This window comes from Falco cherrug, chromosome 6 (assembly GCF_023634085.1).
Source record: "Falco cherrug isolate bFalChe1 chromosome 6, bFalChe1.pri, whole genome shotgun sequence".
In the NCBI taxonomy this organism is placed as follows: Eukaryota; Metazoa; Chordata; class Aves; order Falconiformes; family Falconidae; genus Falco; species Falco cherrug.
The window spans coordinates 71,047,906-71,066,991 of record NC_073702.1 but is presented as its reverse complement, the minus strand read 5'-3'; the positions used below and the strand labels follow the sequence as shown (position 1 = coordinate 71,066,991).

General features: G+C 49.4%; 1 protein-coding gene across 2 annotated transcripts in view; it reads right to left on the bottom strand.

Annotated features, from left to right (window-relative positions):
- Window positions 1-19,086, bottom strand: part of XKR6 (XK related 6) — a 212,574-nt gene that overhangs the window by 96,687 nt on the left and 96,801 nt on the right. The gene's annotated exons all lie outside the window — the stretch shown is intronic.

Sequence of the window (19,086 nt, the reverse complement as noted above, 5' to 3'; positions counted from 1 at the left end):
TTGAACTAATTTGAAATAAGGCGTGTCTGATTTTGGAATAAGAGCATCAACACAGGGAATTAATTATGAACCTCTACTGCCAAGTACGTAGTGCAGAATAAGTCCTTGGACAGCTGAGGCTTAAGGCCATCTCTAATTTTGCTCAAAAGCAAATTTTTTTTCTTGATCTGTGCATCAGGAAATACACAGATATTTTGCCTTCACCTCATTTCAACCGCTGATCACTCACTATCAGCTCTGTGAATGGGATGCTCAGTGTGCCAAGTTCATACACTTAGGGCTTGATCTTGCCCTTGAAGTCACTAGCTTATTTTGTCTAAAAGAAGTTACTCAGACCACAGCCCCACCTGATCAGAGTTCACCCAAAGAAATACAGACCATCTCATGCTTTCCTAAAGACTGACTGGGTGGGAGCACCCTGAAAAACTGAACCAGAAAGTGTGATTCTCAAAGCTAGTGAATTACTCTGCATTAAATGCCCCATGCATACACCCTCTCCCAGTATTATTTTTGTTTATTAAATTTAAGTTTGCCTAATACGGGCCATTTGTTCAGCATATGCATATCGGAGGTTTTAACTCACCTATCTTAGAAGACAGACATTCAGACCTCCTGCCACATCCTCATCTAAATTCAACCTCTTAAGCTTGCACTAAAGTTCAGCTGTCTCCAATTACCCTGGTTTAATTTATATGAAGCAGGCTCTCCACCCATGAAAACCCTCCAGCAGGATTACACCAAGGTGGAAAGCATCAGTGGCTGCCAACTTCAGCCACAGGTACCTTAGCCACCCTACCCGGAGGGATGGGGACCTCTGAGGTTGCAGCTCCCTTCCCCAGCATGGGAGGTCCACAGGTGACCAGAGCATCTTGAGAAGATCAGTGAACTCACTTCAAAGCACAGCTAATCTCTGAGCCCCCTCCCCTCCTCCAAACACAACCGATGGAACCCCACTACCTACAAGCTTTGCTCGGCTCTGGGTGCAAACGCGGCCCTGTTACAGCAGCCTCCTGTCCTGGCCCCATCAAGGAGTTTTAGCCTTGCAGCAGTGTAAGCTGGTGAAATTTAAACCTGAGAAGCTTTCTCGGCATAAGGACACTGGATTGTGGGTACGCTGAGTCACAGAAACTACCCTTTCATCCTGGAAAGTTTCAGCAACCTTGTTAGAGACCACGATAGAGAGATGTATTTCTGTTCAGCTTGTCATTTAGTTGATCAAATAGTTTTCAGTTAAAGATGAAGTGCACGGGCAATTCCTAAATGCAACATAACCATGACAAAGTGAGGATGAACACCAAACTTAGTTTGACTGGAATAATTTGTAGATTCACCAAGAATGGTGCTGTAACGTACAATCATGTCCTCAGAAAATCCATGCAGACAGTAGATAAAATCAGGTGACCATACCGGGCAGATCCTTGGGAGATCTCCCAGAGATGAGGTGAGGTTTCTGGCCTCTGTGTCAGGCTGTGCAGTCTCTGGTAAGGTCAATGGACTGAATTATTGCTTTGATTTTAGCAGTAACGAAGGGTAATCCTGTGTCTTGACTGCTGCTTGAGTAAGCAAGTGACTCCCTTTAATGGTTCTGGTGTGACTAGTCATAAATAAACCTAACAAAAGCAACAGTTAATTGGGTCTTAATGGGATCTGATGGCCAACATTTATCTCCACAGGTAGTCATGATGCTATGGAGTTGAATAGGGCAAGATGCAGTGATTTTGGGGCCTGGGCATATGAAAAGAAGACACTCACTTGCCACTCTTCTCCTTCCAGATGCTGGAAACCCCCCAGACATGATGGACATGTCATGAGACAGAGAGGCTGAGGCAGATGTTCTGATTTTGCAGCAATGGTCTGCCAGTATCAGGACTCTCAAGATGTCCTATCCAGGCAGAGGACATCCAGCTGCCCTGGACTGTGTTTGCTCAGAAGATGCATCTGCTCCTAAGGCAGGAAGAACCAGAAGGTGATAGGGAAGATTTTGGGTGGGTGCGTGCACTTGTCTGGAGAAGAAAAACTGAAAAACTGGCCAATATCAACCAGAGCTTTGCCCCAAACTGGGTGCAGCTGGGATGACTCTCCAGCACGTTACCGGCGGAGCCCGGAGCTAACAGCAATGTCAGCAGAACTGTGCCAGCATGGGATGTGCCACCCATCCCTATAAGGGAAGGGGCTAAGGAGAAGCCATCATCTCTGCAGGGAGAAGGTCTGGGATGCATCTCATCTACATCCCTGCTGCAAGGCATGTCTCCTTGCCTGCCAGAGCCTTTGGGATTAACCCCAGGGATCGCACAAACCCCCTTGGCACGTGGGTGAAAGGCTTTAACCAGCATAAAACTCAATTTTACAACCCAAACAGTGGGTGAGAGTGTGAAGATCTCAAAAGAGGATCTTACTTTTTTTTTCCAGAGTAAATGCCACTCATTTTCCTGGGGCTCACCAGAATCAAGCCATCTTCATGCACTCAGCCCGTATTGTCTATATTTTCTACCTGCCCCTCTACATGCAACGGTACAAAGCCAACATAACCCAAGCATGCATGGCGACTGTCTGCCTGACTCCCAAACCCACACTGTGGTGAGGCTGCATGGCCATCCCTATGAGCACCCAGCTCCTGTTCCCAAGAGCCCCACACACCCTCCATGAGGGCTGGGTTTCAGTGACATTTCAGGGAGGAGGGGGCTGTTATGTCAGCTTTTTCTGCATGGACACAGGATGCACACACACTCAGGGACTTCCAGATGTCTTCTGCGACCCTGCACTCCCGAAAGCAAAGCAGGGCCAGCTTGGACACGAGATGAAGTTAGCTGAGGTTCTCCCTCGCTGCAGCCTGTGCCCACTGCCTGTCATCCTTGTACCAGCCATCTCTGAGAAGAGCGTATCTTGATCTTCTCCATACCCCCTACTCAATAGTAGAAGTCATCATTCAATTGCCCATCGACTTCTCTTCCCTGGGCTGGGCTCACCTAGTTTCCTCAGTCCCTCCTTGTACGTCAGGTATGAGTACACAGAGGACGCTTCCCCAAAGCAAACGCAGGGTAGGTCACTCCACTCACTCTGTGACTCAGTTTCCCCTCATTTTCTCAAGCAACCTTCTCAATGTCATTACATAGCGGCCATTGTGCGGCCCAAAGTCACTTTCCACCCAGGGACTCCAAACACCTCCTGGTCTCCTTGAGAAACTTCACACCTCCAGGTGACTGCCAAGCATACACGGACTTGCTTTTCTCAAGTTTGTGTCACCATCCCACCTCAACGCAACTCACCGCCCCTTGGTGGCTGAAGGGCAATGACCCAGGACAAGGCCATGACCCTAAGCAACACCACTAGGCACTGCGTTAATACAAAGCTGAAGACACCAGAAATCAGGAGCGTATGCAGCAGTCTTACATGAAAATTCCCGGAAACACAGAAATCCTGATTTTGGCTGTGAAACCTTCCACCGTAGGAACGCTGCAAACTTTGGTTTCTCCTCCCTCTGGGTAACCCCCTGTCTTTTATTAAGAACAAAAAGATTGATGGAGCTTAAAAAGACGAATTACCTGATCTGCATATTCAATGAAGCTCAAATGTTTCGTAAATGCGACATGAGTTTTAACAGTATGTAATGGTATGCATTGATTAATATGTCTTTAAAGATGTCAAACATTTGTCAATTTAAAAACTTTATAACTTCCAATAAATTCAGTGGGGTTTAATGAATTCCTCCAGATTTATACCACTTCTGAAACATGTTCCATCTCAAACAAATCCAGTAACGCAGGCAATTTTAAGAGAAAGGAAGAAAGAAAAGAAGGAAGGAAGGAAGAAAAAGAGTGGGAGGAAAAAGAGACAATTTATTAAGTCTTGATTTAACAGCAAATAGACGTATTAAATCACTTCAGCATTTTATTATGCTACTTGATTGATTTTTGGAGCAGTTCTGTGGAAGAACTCTTGAGGCTGGGGAGTTCACCAGCTGAGCAAGCCACTGGCTGAGCAAGCACCCTCTGTGAAAGATTTGGGGCCACCCCTTTTCATGTGGGTGGGGTGAAACAGTCCAAAACAAGGGTTCTCATCCCCAAGGAAGCGACAGAGACCTGAAATGGTTGAACTGCATCCTAGGAGGCCATGGGGCCAGGGTGGACACTAGATTAACACTGAGATGACGCAAGACATTTTGATTATAAAAGAAATATATATCCAAAAGGTGAAAATCTCACTTGCCAAGTGATTTTCCACAAAGAGAAAGGCTGTCCTGCAGAACAGGTACAGGATCTCTACTTTCTTCTCCCAGTCCAAGAAGAAAATAAGAGCTGATATATTAATGTTTACTCTTGGACCCAGTTGATTTTCTGCCATTTCTGGAAATTTTACAAATTCAGAAGATGGCCTCTTTACTTCTCATTTACCAGTGCGAACTTGTTTTTTTGTATTATGACAGTAGTTGCATTACCCTCCTTAGAAAAGGGGTAACACACAGCTGGGGTCAGTCCTCCCCCAAAGTTTTATGGTTATTAGCAGAAGAGTTTCATTTGCATCCTCCTGTAGCACAGAAGCACTGGAGTTCTCACCTGGGTGCTAAAAGGGATGTCTTCCAGCTCGGATCAGGAGCAGTGCACTGCAGTGATGGGGAAGTGGTGAATCATGTGAAATGATGTCAAGACTCCAGAAGAAAATCCCAACTCCCATGTCCCAGTGTGGTGCCTTGGCCTTGAGGATGCTGCTCCTCACCAAGCTCCAGAGGTCACTACGGCTGATGAGATTTCATTTTCCAACTGGGTGGCTGTCCACAGGCAAGGATCACGTTGTTAAAATCAGCTATTTCACTGGAATGTTCCCATCTTGAGAAATATTTGAAATCTTCTGTAATCAAAATAGGAGACTTCCCTTTTTTGAATTAGGACTATTAACTTCTAAAACATTGTTTTTCTTTTACAGAATGACATTTTGGGCTTTTGCAATCAGAAGGTGGCAACAACAGCCACAGAATAGCAGCAAACAGCTGCAAAATGAGGACTGGGTATCAATTAATATACGTGTGCGTATATGTCTCTATGCACAGATGTCTCTGTGTACATCTATGTCTCTATATAACTCTATACCTGTATCCATATCCACACAGACATACATATACACACACACACACACACACAAGAATACACCTTTTGCTAGCGTTATTTCTGAAGAAAACTATTGCAGAAGTCCAATTCCACAAGCATATCCTAAAGGTCAACCTCTTAGATCCATTTGGTTTGAACACAAAGTCTGGATATTCCAATTCCTCGCCACAACTTTGGTAATTACATATTTTGGAGAAGCTCTTTGCACGGAAGGAAGCAAAGTGAGAGGTAGGGGCAGGGCTGAAAGCAGAGCGGGGAAAGGAAAGTGAACAGTACTTGTCCTCATGGGCAAGACATGTGGGAATGGACTGGGATTTGTCCTAAAACAACTTCCCACGCTCACAACGGAAGAAAGATGAGAGAGGCTGTAAAACCAATGAGTCTGAAGAGGGGAATGAGCTTTTCCTCTGGCTTGTTCAGGGAATTATTGATTCTCCTGTGCCCTGTAGTCAAGATCACTCATCCCACTCCTACAACAGGCTGGATATATAAATTCCAGGGGTCGGTCACTGAAATGCTGTCCCTGCCTTCACAAAGGCCACTCTCTGAGAGATAAGCATGTCATTCCACAGGGCACGTTGGTTACTCTTAGACGATGGGGCTGGAGAAGGAATCACAGGGGCACATGCAGCTACTGCAGGCTTGATAAGAGGGCTGACATTCCATTTTCTTAGTCATAATCACCTCAGGATCTTCCCACAGATGCACCAGTAGGGACATGCCCATGGTCACTCAAGGTCTTCCCCAATGATTTGCATGCCTAGGAAGGCACAAAGAACTACCTGGATTTGCACCCAGCAGCAGCTTTCTAAGTGAGCACTTGTTTTTTGCATAAGAAAGATCTGAGAAGGTTTAAGACACGATGTGTCTCTAGAGAGAAGTGTGTGAAAGCAGGTTTGGAAAGAGTCTGTAGCAAACTCTTGTTGGTGTTCAAGGGCCTCATTCACACCACAGGCTCCAGGACAAACCCTGTTAGGGACGTTCAGGAGTACCCACGTGAAAGCTGGGGGCCACTGTAATCCCTGTGCCTCTTCTTGATCCCACTCTGAGAGACTCACAGAAGGGATCAGCATCAAACCAAAGGTCCATCTAGAAGTCTCTTCTCTCTAGCAGTGACCAGTAGCAGGTGCCTAGGGAAGCGTTGTAAGGTGACCTTCTCCTATGCCCACCTGATACTGCTCAGGGACCCTCTGATGTACAGGCTGCACTGCTGTCCACAGATGGACATGCCCTTCATGGACATCTGCTCCCTGTTCAAAGACGCCTCCAGTCCCTACCTCCACAGCACTCTGCAGCCCCAAGTGTCACCACGCAGTAACACCCTGCACTACCACATGGGTTTTTTGATGCTTGTTCCTGATCATTTCACTGATCGCCCCACGTCCTTTCACTGTGAACCTTCATGATTTTTGAGAACAGCCTCAGGCGACTCTGTTCCCTTTGTTCCTTGAAGCCATTCATCCTAAGGGGAACCGAGCCTTCAGGAGGCACCTGGTCCATAGCCTCAGGCTGTGAGCCCCAAATCAGGCATGAGCCCTAGTCCCAAATTAGCAACTGACCTTCTAAAGAGTGTTGCTTTCCTTGTGTGAGCCGTATCTTTCAGGACAGGGATTATAATGTGTGCTTCTGTCTTTAAAAACGTAGTGCAGCAGGGCTCTAACCTCAGCCTCTGCAAGCTCCTGTCATGCAAACCAAACCCTAGCAGATGCCACTCGGTTTTACCACCCCTGGTAAGGAGGACACTTATGCCCTCTTTAAAGCAGGCACAGACCTCATTTAGCTTCAGACCTGATCTTCTTCCCCAAGTATTTCTCATTTTCAGTAACTCCTGTGGTGACTTGCCCACACTCCCCACCCAGCTGCGCCCAACATCACGCACCCTGGGGACAAAACGGGCCACTCCACCCCTGCTCACTGCCAATGCAAAGTCTTCCCGTATTCTGAAACCTTCTCCCCTTCTGCTCCCCTCATTTTATCTCCACTCCTGTTCATCTCTGGGGACAACAAAGAGAGAGCAAAGATGCTCTGGAGCCCCTGTCCCAAACCAGTGCCTCATCTGTGCCCGTCAGGTGCAACAGCTGGGATGCTCCTGCTGGCCACCACGGCTTTGGCAGGACCCTTTCTCCAGCACGCAGTGGGGATGCTCAGACCCTGTGATGGGACTCACAAGGATGCTTTCATCCACACGGAAATTTGCACTGAGGGTGCATGTTGCTGACGTGCTGCTGCCTCCACTTGGATGAAGGAACCCGGCTGTGCGGCTGGCTCACTCCCGTCGTGCATTTGCTAATGAGGATCAGCTGCTGGGAGTCGCAGCATCCTGGGAACTTCCTGGCTAGCAGCTTTACTGGGCAGGCTGAGTTAAGAGACAAACGGAGGAAGCAAGTCTATAATTGCAACAGAGGGGAAAGCTGCAGGGGAGTTTGTCTTTGAATGACAAACAGGAGCTGTAAAGGCAAGAAGAGGCTGAGGGAAAGGGGATAAACGGTAGCGAAGCATGGCTTGACCTGCTTCATTGCAGGGGCTACAGCCAAGCACCCTGGAGCTGGGGGGGGGCAAGTCTCACTCCTCGCCCCTGACCTTTGGCAGCTCTTTGCTGTGGCCACCCGCTTGCCGGACCTGGCTGTGCAAATCAGACCTGGACTTCAACTCTTACCAAAGAACATCCTGCCAAGGCCAAAGCGCCCCGACGGACTGTCGCAGCATTGCTACACAACCGCTGAAGCCATGCTATGGCTGTGCTTAGTTAGAGCTGCCGACCCAGACTGGGACAGAGAGGAGACACCCTTGAGCTGACACGACCTACTGAGTCTCCAAGCACCACGAAATTGAGTCACAGAGCAGTGACTCAACTTGCCCAGCAGTCCTGTGGGACTTCCAGGGACACATGAGAAAGGACGGTACTCTCCCACGACAAGACAGGAGCGATGCTCCCTGTAAACACAGCAAACTTCACCCACCAACGGCAGCTGGGAGCAGCTGGCCACCAGCCTTGGGGTTGCTTGTCTTGCCTAAATCCAAAGGGAACACCCAAGGAAACACAACTGGTCGGAAGCAACTAGGAAAGAAAAACTTGAAGAGCTTTTGGGAATAAGATTAAACTTGTCCTACAGTGCTGCCTTCTGCCCTGTGTTCCTGGTCCTCCTTGAAGGTTTGGGTACTCATTGCTCTAAAGCTGGGGTGATTAAAAAAAAAAAAAAAAAAGCCTGTGGCCTTTTTGGATAATATAATAAAGACTCAGATGCTTTTCGGACGTCAGCTACTGCCAGTAATCAGCACTTCCCAGCTGCTGAGTCACAAATAGCTTGAAAAATATTTCCAGTCCTTGCTCTCCTGAGAGCTAATCCCAGAACGGGCAGTCTTAAAAAAAATAAAAATCTCCAGATTACCAGGATGGCCCCAGAAATCTCTTCTAAGGAGATTAGTTAGATGTTGGTTCTGGATTGTCTTTAGCTTGTTGCTTTCTCCTCCATGTTCCCACCACCTCTCTTATCCCTGGACATCCCCACATGGTTGGAAAAGGTCACTCCTATCTCCTCCATCCTGTCCTTGTGCCGGTGACAAACGTGTCCTCAACCTCCAAACCAGCCCCAGCCCCAATGTCTTGGGACCTGCTCTCCTCCTGGCACGGGCTCTGCTCCTCTGCTCCCTCCCCATACCTGCCATGACCCCTCTCAATATCTCTCTCTGCCAGAAGATCACATAAAACATTTCACTAAGCACAAAGATATTTTTTCTGGGTTTTGTGGGTTCTTTTTGTTGGTTGCTTCCCCCCACCCCCACCCCTCGCCGCCCCGCCCCGGTAGAACAGAGATGTTTCTCTGTGGGGTTGTCCACAATTTTTTCAAATCATCCTTCAAACCAAACATAAACGCTTGGCATGGCTGTCTGCAAAAGATCTTATGTTGGTGTCCCAAGGGCTTCTCTAAGTTTGTCTTAAGCTTGGTCCAAATCGGTTTAGCAGTATTACTAAGGAGGAACAGAAGAAATAACCAGCTCCTTTACGACACTTTTTTAAAGTGAATGCCAAGCATGCTGCGAGTCATCATCATTAATTAAGCAGAAAAAAGTCCAGCTGAAGCCAACATGAGCGTGTCCCTGCAGCTGTTTGTATCATTTTAAAGAAATAAATATACATATGTATACATTTTAGAACTCCTTATCCAGCCTGCCCCTAAAACCTCTTCTACACCACAAAAATCCTCACTTGACAAAATAGGACGTTTTAACCTGAGCTGCCTGTTGGGGATGGGCTGGGTAACTCCCAAACTCAACCCAGCAACCTCCTGGATTGATCCCCTTTGGCCAGGTCAAAGCTGTGTCAGTAACCATGGCATCATTTTAGTAGTGTGGATGATCGAGTTCCTTTGCGTCTTTTAATTTGCTCATGTAGGTGAGGCTGAAGCTAATCTCCATCTTTCAGGTAGGGCAGGAGATGACAGAAGCACTTCAGACCACCACAGCCCCATGTTGTCATGGTGGAAACCACACCTAAGCAGCTTGGTCCCAGTTAATGTCTGGTGTGACTGCATAGGTTGGTGTCTCCCATGTTGGAAATGACATGCCTGGAATCGCATGGCCCCATTTAGATTGAGGCTGTCCCAAGGCTGGGAAAACAGGAAAGGAAAGCTCAGCCTTTAGGTGCGGGTCCGTATTACAAAACTTTCATGTCCTCTGAAGTGGGGTGGCTGTATCCAGACCCCTTTGTGGGAACAGTGGGTGGGTCAGCGCTCACTGGTCTTGGCCAACCGGTGCCATGACAAACGAGCAATGTAGACAGTCAAATAGCAGACCCTGTATCAAGGTCCCAGCACTGCTGCACCATTTACTGGTATAGACAACCTGTGGCTCTCCCTTCCTTCTGGATGACCCACTGCTCTTCCCCTCTCTCCCTGTGACCCCAGTTTTCTCTCCAAGGACATCCCTAGTTCCAGAAATCTCATTCCCCTTCTCATTGAGAAGACTCAATATTTTATGCAAACCCAGGACACAGGAAGACATGAGACATCCACGCAGCGACAGCCTAGCAAGAGGAAAAGCCTCTATAACTCAGCAGAGAGTATTTTTAACATTAACAGTAATAACCGGATGGCCTGGCCTAGAAAATGCTGCTACAGGGCATCCATCCCAACGTGGCAACGCTCCCGAGTGGCTGCAGGGACTCTCTGAACTATGTTTAGCCCTGAAATGAGCTCAGACCCCTTGCTGAGGTCCCTGACTTGTGGTCTCCAAGCTGAGCCAGTGGAAGACGTTTGCTGCCTCCCCTTCCAGCCTTTGGCACTGATGACCCCTTTGCCACGGGTGGCTTTCTCTATGCCAGAGCAGAAGACGCAAATGCACCCGCGGGACGTGACGTGGACTTCATGTCCCCCCAATGGCGACAGCACGAGGCTCTGCTGGTGCTGAAAGCTTCAGCTCCAAGGGATCAGTGACTGCCCTGGGTTGCTCCCTGCTCTGTTTTAGGCTTTATTTTTCGTATTGATGCTCCCCACCTGAAAAAAAAACAAACCAACAACCCAGTGGCTGAAGCCAGACTGCATGGACAGCTTGGTGCTGGAGTTTTGCCTAGCATCGCCTACCAAGGCTTGCAGCATGTCCTTGCAAGACCCTGCCCCAGGGCTCACCACCAGCACCTGCCCTGGAGGAGATGTCCAGGGAAGGGCCTTGGTGTTCCCCAGTGATGCTCCCAGGTGACATCCCAGCATCACTCCAAACGTGGGAAGTCCCAGGCTGCATTTGTCACCCCATGGCTGCCCTGATTTTTATTTTGTCCAGGGAGCATCAGCTCCTCCCAATCCTTCCCCTGCTACAAATGTGATACTCAGAGCTGAGCCCTCCCACCCCACAAGCTAGGCAGCAACCAGGAGGCCTTCAAGGACATATTTACAAAGTATGAGGAGACACAGATAATAAGGAAATAAATAAGGAATAAATTGTAGGGGGAACACTGGTGGCCATCACTAGGAATATGCACAGGCAAAGGGGAAGGAGAGGTGGCAAGAAGTGGGCTTGCTATTTTAAGGACAAGCTCCAATAGTAAAGTAATCATCTCCCAAGCAATGCTATTTTCTGGATCCATGCCCTCAAGTCCGCATGAAGCCACCATGCTTTCTATTCCAGTCACACCAAACACTTCTCACCAATCTATCCATCTTAATCTGAGCCCCAGCAGCCACACAGCCCTGCTGTGGTGGAGGGGTACCCAGGTGGTGCTGAGCTGGGTGCACCCTTGCCAACCCACCCGTGGGCACACCGGACCATCCTTGCCATCGGTTTTTCCCCCAGGCAGGATGCTTCTTTCATCTGCATCCTTGCTGCTGCTGCTGCTGCTGGACAAAATGCCTCCCACGTAATCAGTTCCCAGCCTCCGTCTCCCCCTCCTCCCTACCCGTCCCCCCCCCCCCCCCACTCTCCTCCCTCCATCCCCTGCTCTCCTCCCTCCATCCCCTTCTCTAGTGCACTACTGCTATAGATAAAGGGATCGGTCCTGCAGCGACGGGTCATTTCAGGAACTGTCGCCACTGGAACAGCAAATGTTTGCATGCACAAAAATCCTGTCCCCACTGCAGCACCCAGTGACAGGACTGGCTGGCCACAAGGAGCCAAGGAGATATCAGGATGCTTCACCCAAGTTATGCACCTGATCCCTCCTTGCTGACCCCCCAGCACTGTACTCGGCTATTTGCGTGCTCTGCCCCCCATCTCACCGGGATGAGGAGCCCGCTCTGCCAGCCAAAAGGCACGTGTGCAACCCGAACGCCTGCTCAGCACGGAGACACAAGCATGGCACAAAGACTCCTCTGCCCCATCCCTGAACATCACGTCCCTCACCTCCCATCCCCACATCCCTCCCCACGCCCCTCTCCCTCCACCCCGGGCATCCAGCACCCAGCACCACTACAAGCTCTTCCTCTCTCTTTTTATCAGCAGTGTGAGCACGCTGCCTGCATAATCAGGCAGGAGCTGTACTTCATGCTGCAAGGATTTCCCTGCAAACTTCACCTTCAAAAGCCCAAGTCCCCAAAGCCCCAAGGCGCAAGGTTTCCTTCTGCTCCGCACTAACAAGTGGTCAGGAGCTTCGGGTTTTTGTATTGTTTCCTAAATACAATGTTTCTTCAGAAGCCCAAGGGATTAAAAACCCAGCTGACTTCCAAAAATTATGTTTCTACAGAGCACAAAAGGATCTAGACTTTAAATAAGCATACATACACACATGTGCTTATGGAAGGACTCTCCTGGACACAAATTAACCTCTATTTATGCTTCAGGAGGAAACCTTCCCTGGGGCTGTGTGCTTCCTATCTACCCCAGCGATATTTAAATGCTAATCACTGCAATAAAAAATATACTGCATTGCAAAGCCTGATCCACCCAGGCAATTTAGGTACTCTTTGCTCCCAGACACATGAACTCCGTTTTTTTTTCCACCAAAGCTCCCAAAAGCCCTGAACTCTGAGATATGCCTCCCCTTGTGCCTCAGTTTCCCCAGCTGCCTCAAGAGCTCAGCCCCAGCACTGAGGTCAGATGACACTGAGGTTTGTGACTGGTTTCTGCTGAAAGAAATCAACCACAAACCAAAAATCCAAGAGACAATACTCAAGGCAGGATGGTTGAGAGTTTTTTTGAGGGGAACAAGTTTTTTCTGAGATATCTTGAGGATTTTCTGAAAAAATGTAGTCAACACGATCCAAAAACCAGACAGAAACCAGTCACAAGAGACCTAAATTTTAAAAACATGACCTCCTAATTCTTCCCAAAGTTGTGCACCAGCTCAAGTAGGGGCATTAATCACGGTCCTTTGCCAAGAGCTTTGCAGGCCACAGGTGACTTAGATCTGGTCTTTACATTCATTTCCCCATCGGCACCTTTTTCCCCCCTTGCCACCCCTTTTGTCTCCAGCTCAGCACAGCATTCAGCAAGGCCATGCTCTTTAAAGATATTATTTATAAACAAGTACTTATTTATGTGTTCAGCAGGTGAATGTGACTGAATAAAGCTGAGGAGGAAGAAGAGCAAGAGGAAGAGAGGAGGGGTAAGGACGGCCGTTTGCGAAGGGCTGCCCAGATGTGGGAGGTGCACTGAGGTTACAGCTCTTCTGGTAAAACCAACTCCAGGGTCCCTTCCCTGAGCCCACCTGGCCCCATCAGGCCGTACCCAGCCCGTTCAACTCTCCCCTCCTGCCAAACTGCCCAGGCCAGGTCCTCACCTCACCTCACAAGTCAGGGTTCAGGTACCCTAACAGAGTATATATAGGTGTACGTACCCACAAACATTCAAACCTGGAAATTTTTAGGGTTTTTCCCTGTCTCTAAAAAGGGGTGGGGTGGGGGGTGGGGGGAAGCAGAACAAAACCAGACCTCTAACGAAATAGCAGGATACAATCCTGCTATGGAGTCATTCCAGGTCCCCAGGACTAAATTGGAGCAGGTCCCCAGGAGTCACTTGAGCATTGGCAAAGAGACAGAGTGCTGCAAGAGCCAGTTCTACACCCTGCAGCTGGCAAAATAATAATAACATTACTAATAATAATAAGCCATGTCCAATCAGCCCTAATACCTATCACCACCACCAGGTTCAACGCAGGATTAAGAACTGGAAGCAAATAAATATGCCTGTGATTGCCACTGCATTTAGAGACTGATTGAAAATCCCAGCGGAGGCATGTTTTTAGCCACGGATGCATTTCAGCCGCTTCTCTGAGCCGGGGCTGCTGCAGGTCTCTCTTGGCCGCCCTCTTGTCTCTCCCGCCGTCTGACCTTCCTCCTCCTCCTCACCTCTCCCTTGAGTTGGGCTTCAGCTGTGGCTGGGGTCATGCTGGGCTGCAGACCAAGCCAGGGTGACAAAGCAAACGGTCTCGTGCATTAGCAAAATTAAGGACTTTATCCCGTGTTAGTGACTCCCACTGCCCCAGCTTGGATTCATCCTGCCTAAATACAGGCACGCAACCGAGGGCTCAGGTTAGCACCTAATATTTAGTAGGATAAACCAGGGCTGATCCTGGTGCTGGTGAAACGCTCAACCCAAGCTCTGATGGGGATTCGTTCTTTGAGCTGGCTGAGATCTTGAGTTGAGCCCACAAGTAAGACCTTGTGCTGCTCTTCATGGAGCAGCCAGGAAAAGGCAGCAGTAAGTCTCCCACTGCTCAAGCACCTTCTTCTCCACCCAGCCCCTGTCATGAGCACTTTCAGCCCCGCAGCGATACAGTAAGATCATATAACTTCATCTCTTCATGGTAGTCTCATCAATGCTCCTAATAAATGCAATTCCCTCACTTTGCCTTCTGGTAGTCAAAGGTCTACTTGCAGATTTCAGCACCCTGCCCCCAAAAATTCATGGAAAGCAATCGGAACACTTCAGCAAGGCAATGTAGGTATGGGAAGATCAGGAGAAGCTGGGCCAAGAGGTGGGATCTCACAGAAGAGTGTGACACCTACCCTTAGGTGCCTGCTCCTCCACTCTAGACATGTGGCAAGCGCCATGGCCACCATGGCTTCACACAGAATCCTGAATTAAACAATGCCAGGCCACTGGGACTTGACCATCCCCACCAAAACAGCTAAAATGGTCCTTGGCACAACTCATACCCAGCCAGGGCTCAGCCTGGGAGTAAGCACAGCCCAGACTCCCCAGAGCCTTGCTCCCATGGCTGTACCCACAGCTGCACTGCAGCGTTCCCCCCACAGGCCCTGATGCCCGCATGCGAACCTCTGCTCCCTGCTGTTGTCACCCATGAACCTCAGCAAGAGGACAGATGCGGCCTTTGGTGACCTCCCTACAGTCTCCCTGGGGGAAGCCAGCAAGCATTCAGATGGCCAACAGAGTTGCAGAGGACAGAAAAGTGATGGAGACTGTGTCCTGCCCACCATGCCAGTGGTCCTGCATCACCTCCACACTGTGCCACCCCTCAGAGCCCCCTGATGAGGGGCAAGGTGGGGAGCAGGCTATTTTCTGGGGAAGGCAGAGGAAGGGGCAACGTATTTGCCTTGAAGCATTCCAGTGTTGATGATGCTGTTAGGTTGGTGCCTTCCAGTGCACACTGCAACGGAAAAATCACAGGTATGAGGACAGTGGGAACTTCCATTACTCCTCTGTATACCTCTGGATCCTCTTTCTTTCCTCACTAAGAGCCTGCTCGTTCTTTTTCTCCTTTTTTTTTTCTTTTTTGCTTTTTTTTTTTTTTCTTGGTGCTACAGGGAGGAATGGGTTGACTCAGAAAAGGAACAGTGCAGACAAATCCATCAAGTTCAGCCTCGCCAGCGGGGTGGAGCTGAGCCGGCAAGCTGCCGAGCCCCAGCGTGGAAAGCAGCAGTGAGATGTCTTTACCTTGGGGGAATCTCTGCATTGACGGATGACGGGAGAGCCCCTCAGCCCCCCTGCCTCCCCGAATCCTCCACACTCTCGGCATCCCCTCTCTGCCTCTGCACCAACTCTCTGGTTACCGTGACAACGCTTGGCTCACATGAGCCTCTCGGTGATGCAGCACTCACCCACCCCAGCGCAAAGCACAGCCTGTGCTGTGTGTGCATCCTACATTCTGTCGGGGTCACCATCAAGCCAGTGTCCTTGGGCTGGGTGCTCGGAGGAAGCTCCACATTGCAATTGAATCTTGGAGTGGAAAGATGCCTGCTAGGTTGGGGATCATCTCTTTTACCCAGCTCCTAGGAAAGGCTATCAGAAGAGCTGGATGCTGAGAGTGATTGGGATGCAGGAAAGGGAAAGTGGCAAACCCTCACAATGCTCGGGGCCAGAGCTGATGCCGTGCTTACACCTCCACAATGGAATAAACCCACGCTGGAGCCTGGTCTCCAGTCCTGAGGTCTGGCCATGCCCATACTATTAATCTTTCTCACTCTCCTAAGCAGGGTGGCTGCATCCCAGCTGCCTGTTGGGGATGGTGCCTGGTCCGTACCAACTCCTGAGCTGTGCCAGGGATGATCTGGGTAAGCCTGAGGTAGCCAGGACTGAAACGGCATGAGGCATGGTGGTGGGAGCATAAGGGTAGAGAAGACTGAACCCCAGCCCTTGCGTCCTGACTGTTTCATTTACAACTTACAATAATCAAACACTCAGCCATGGCAGGGCCTGGGCAAAGCCGAGCACATCTCCTGGTTGGTGGCAACACTCTTAATTCATCAGAGCCCCGGCTGATGTCAGGGCAGGTGCCCGAAGCAGCAGTAGTGACTTTCATCAACGAGTGAAATTAGATGGTGACTCATACAACACCGTTTTGGTTGCTTGCCCTCTGCTCCGGGGGATAGATTAAAATGCCAGCTACTTTGGCTAAACAGCCACCAAGGACATGAAGCCACCTCTACTGACACTGCTAGGAGCGTCTGCAGTGAGCAAGGGCTATGCCTAGGGAAGTGGCCGTACGATGAGGCAAAAGAGCAGGGTGGATTTCAGTTAGTGCAGGTGGAAAAGGGACCATGAAGTGCCCAGGGACAGAGAAGGGACATGTAAGTTGGCTGGAGCAACCACCAGCTCTGCACATCCCTGCTGAGCAGTTGTGAACCAGGAGTGTGGGCAGGGATGACAAGGCAGGGAATGCACTCCCCCAAATAAGTGTGACTCGTTTAGTAGTACTGCTACTGACCGGTAAATGTGGCAGCCCTGTAACCTGGAGCACCAGAAAACAGATGAGGAAACATCCAGCTCTTGCAGGTCTTCTCCCTATACCAGCCCTTGGCACCGATCACCAGCTACATTTGCCAACACAGTCCCTGGCAGCACAGCCTTGGCCCAGACCAACAAGTGCTGTCCCAAATTGTCCCACAGACGGGTCCTAAAGAGGGCTCAGGACCAGCTGCTACACAGAACGAACACAGATAGGTTGTCCCCTTTGGTCCTAATCTTACATTCCAAAAAACATCACAAAAATAGGCACCTGGGTAGAAAAGAAAAAGGGAATCACACAACGGTAGAGAGAGGGCACACACTCCATCCTCCCCAAGGATCCCCAAGGAAAAGACTGTCCCATGGTCTTACCCCCGCAAAAGACATCAGTGAGCCCAAGTGGGCTGGACAGCCCCAACTAAGGTTCCGTCAAAACCTGCACCTTTTGAAAACCTCGTCACAGTGAGTGTGGGAAACCACACTTTCTGGTTCAGTTTACCTGGCCAGAAATCTGAGACAACATTTTGAACTCTGCTATAGCAAATACAGGAATGGGAAAGGGGTAAGAGCTGAGCACGTTGAAAGGGAGGTGAGATCCGTCATCAGTATAGGGACATGGGTATAGGAGAGGGTATAATGACTTATTTTCCTCATTCCCATTAATGTGGACAAACCTGATCTGGAGGCAAGATTCTTCTGCTTGCCAGTTAGGGCTCAGGGTTGGACACCAGCAATGAGGGAGTTATATATACACTGCTGCCTGCCTTGGACTATGGAAAAAAATCAATGTAGGGGAAAACACAGCTCAGTGTGAACCTTGGACCATCAGAGAGGGAGTTAATTAGCCCCTCCTGCAGCTAATTATTGCCATGAGATCAAGCATTTTGTGCTTTGGAGAATGTCAACTATTCAATGGGAAGACAAGGGGGTGGGGGGGTGGGGAGGAGCAGGGAAAGTATTGTACTGTCACTACTGGAATTTGTTTGCAAGACCACTTTACCAGTGTCAAGAGAAAGGCAGGCTGTTTTACACAACAGGGTCCAAAACGCTCAACTTACTAAAAGGCAGATTGCTGGGGGGTGAGAGCCTGCTGCTGCTAGCTAGGGTTCTTCCTAACGGGGCCCAAAGGTGATGGAGGTATTCCTTAGCAGCCAAATTCCCAGTGAATGCAGGAAGGGACTGGTACGGGTAACTGTTCTGTATTGCATGCAGTCATGTTTTAACATGGGTTGGGAACATGAGCCCCTTCAAGACTTGGAACCTTAGCTTTGGAGGGGAGGCTAGAGCCAGCAAAATACGGGGTTGACCTCACTGACACTGAGAAAAAAGCCCAGATTCACTTGGTTGCCAGAAGAAAGACAGAGGGCCTGTACTTAACAGCATGAAGATACAGCTATATATTACATACATGCACGTGTACACACAGTTGTCCCTAGCATTAAAATTTCATTACAAGGAGTGTACCAGGAATAACCATTATCAATTATATATTACGTGCTGCTTTGGTCTAAAAGAAATCTAATGGCTCTGGGGCTCTGCTGCAAGAAGGAGTCTTTCTGGCAAGGTCTGAAGCCAGCTGTGTTGAGGAGCTTTGTGATTCACCACACATCTGCCACTCATCCAGCCCCATTTCGGCACAGTGGGGACATCCAGCCCAGGAGGTGCCTTACTGACTGTTTTCCCTGGCTCCACATGCGTCATGCTGCACTATGGAACCCTCTTTGGGATGCCCAGGACAGGACAGGGGTTGAGAACTGGATCTTAGGGCTTTCAGAGGGGTTATACTGTAAAGCTCTCGCTTCTTTGGATAATGCCACTGTGCCACGGGTGTCCAGCCCTAGTGCTCCCTCCATGTGGTCATTTTTTACCCTGGCCTTTATGGACAGCCTTGCTCCATTTATCACTGTGCTGATACCGCAGTCCCTTATGTGAGTCACTTGGTCACCTGAGAAGTCATCTACAGCCATGGGCACCTCCAAAGGTGGCTGTTCCTGCATGTCTTGGACACCTCTCATGGGTGGGATGACCAGAGGTGTCTCCACTGCTAACAGAAGGCTCTTTGGTGACCACAGTTTCCTCCTTCAGATACTTTGGTCTAAGCACAAGACAGGACCCACATCCCAGATCCGCAGTGTGTCCATGAATTTGCCCCACACCATTTCTCTCTGCGAGCGGTGACAGCCCTCCCTCCAGCACCTGCAGCCACCCAAACCTCCTCTCTCCCCCAGCACACAACACCTGAAGGCTGAGCAGCTTTTAAAAACCAAAACAGAACCTCCACTCTCGGTGTGCTCCTCATCTCTGCTCCTGCCTCCAGCCATTCACCCCAAGCAGCCCTTGACCTGGCCCTGTTGAAAAGACCAGCTGATTT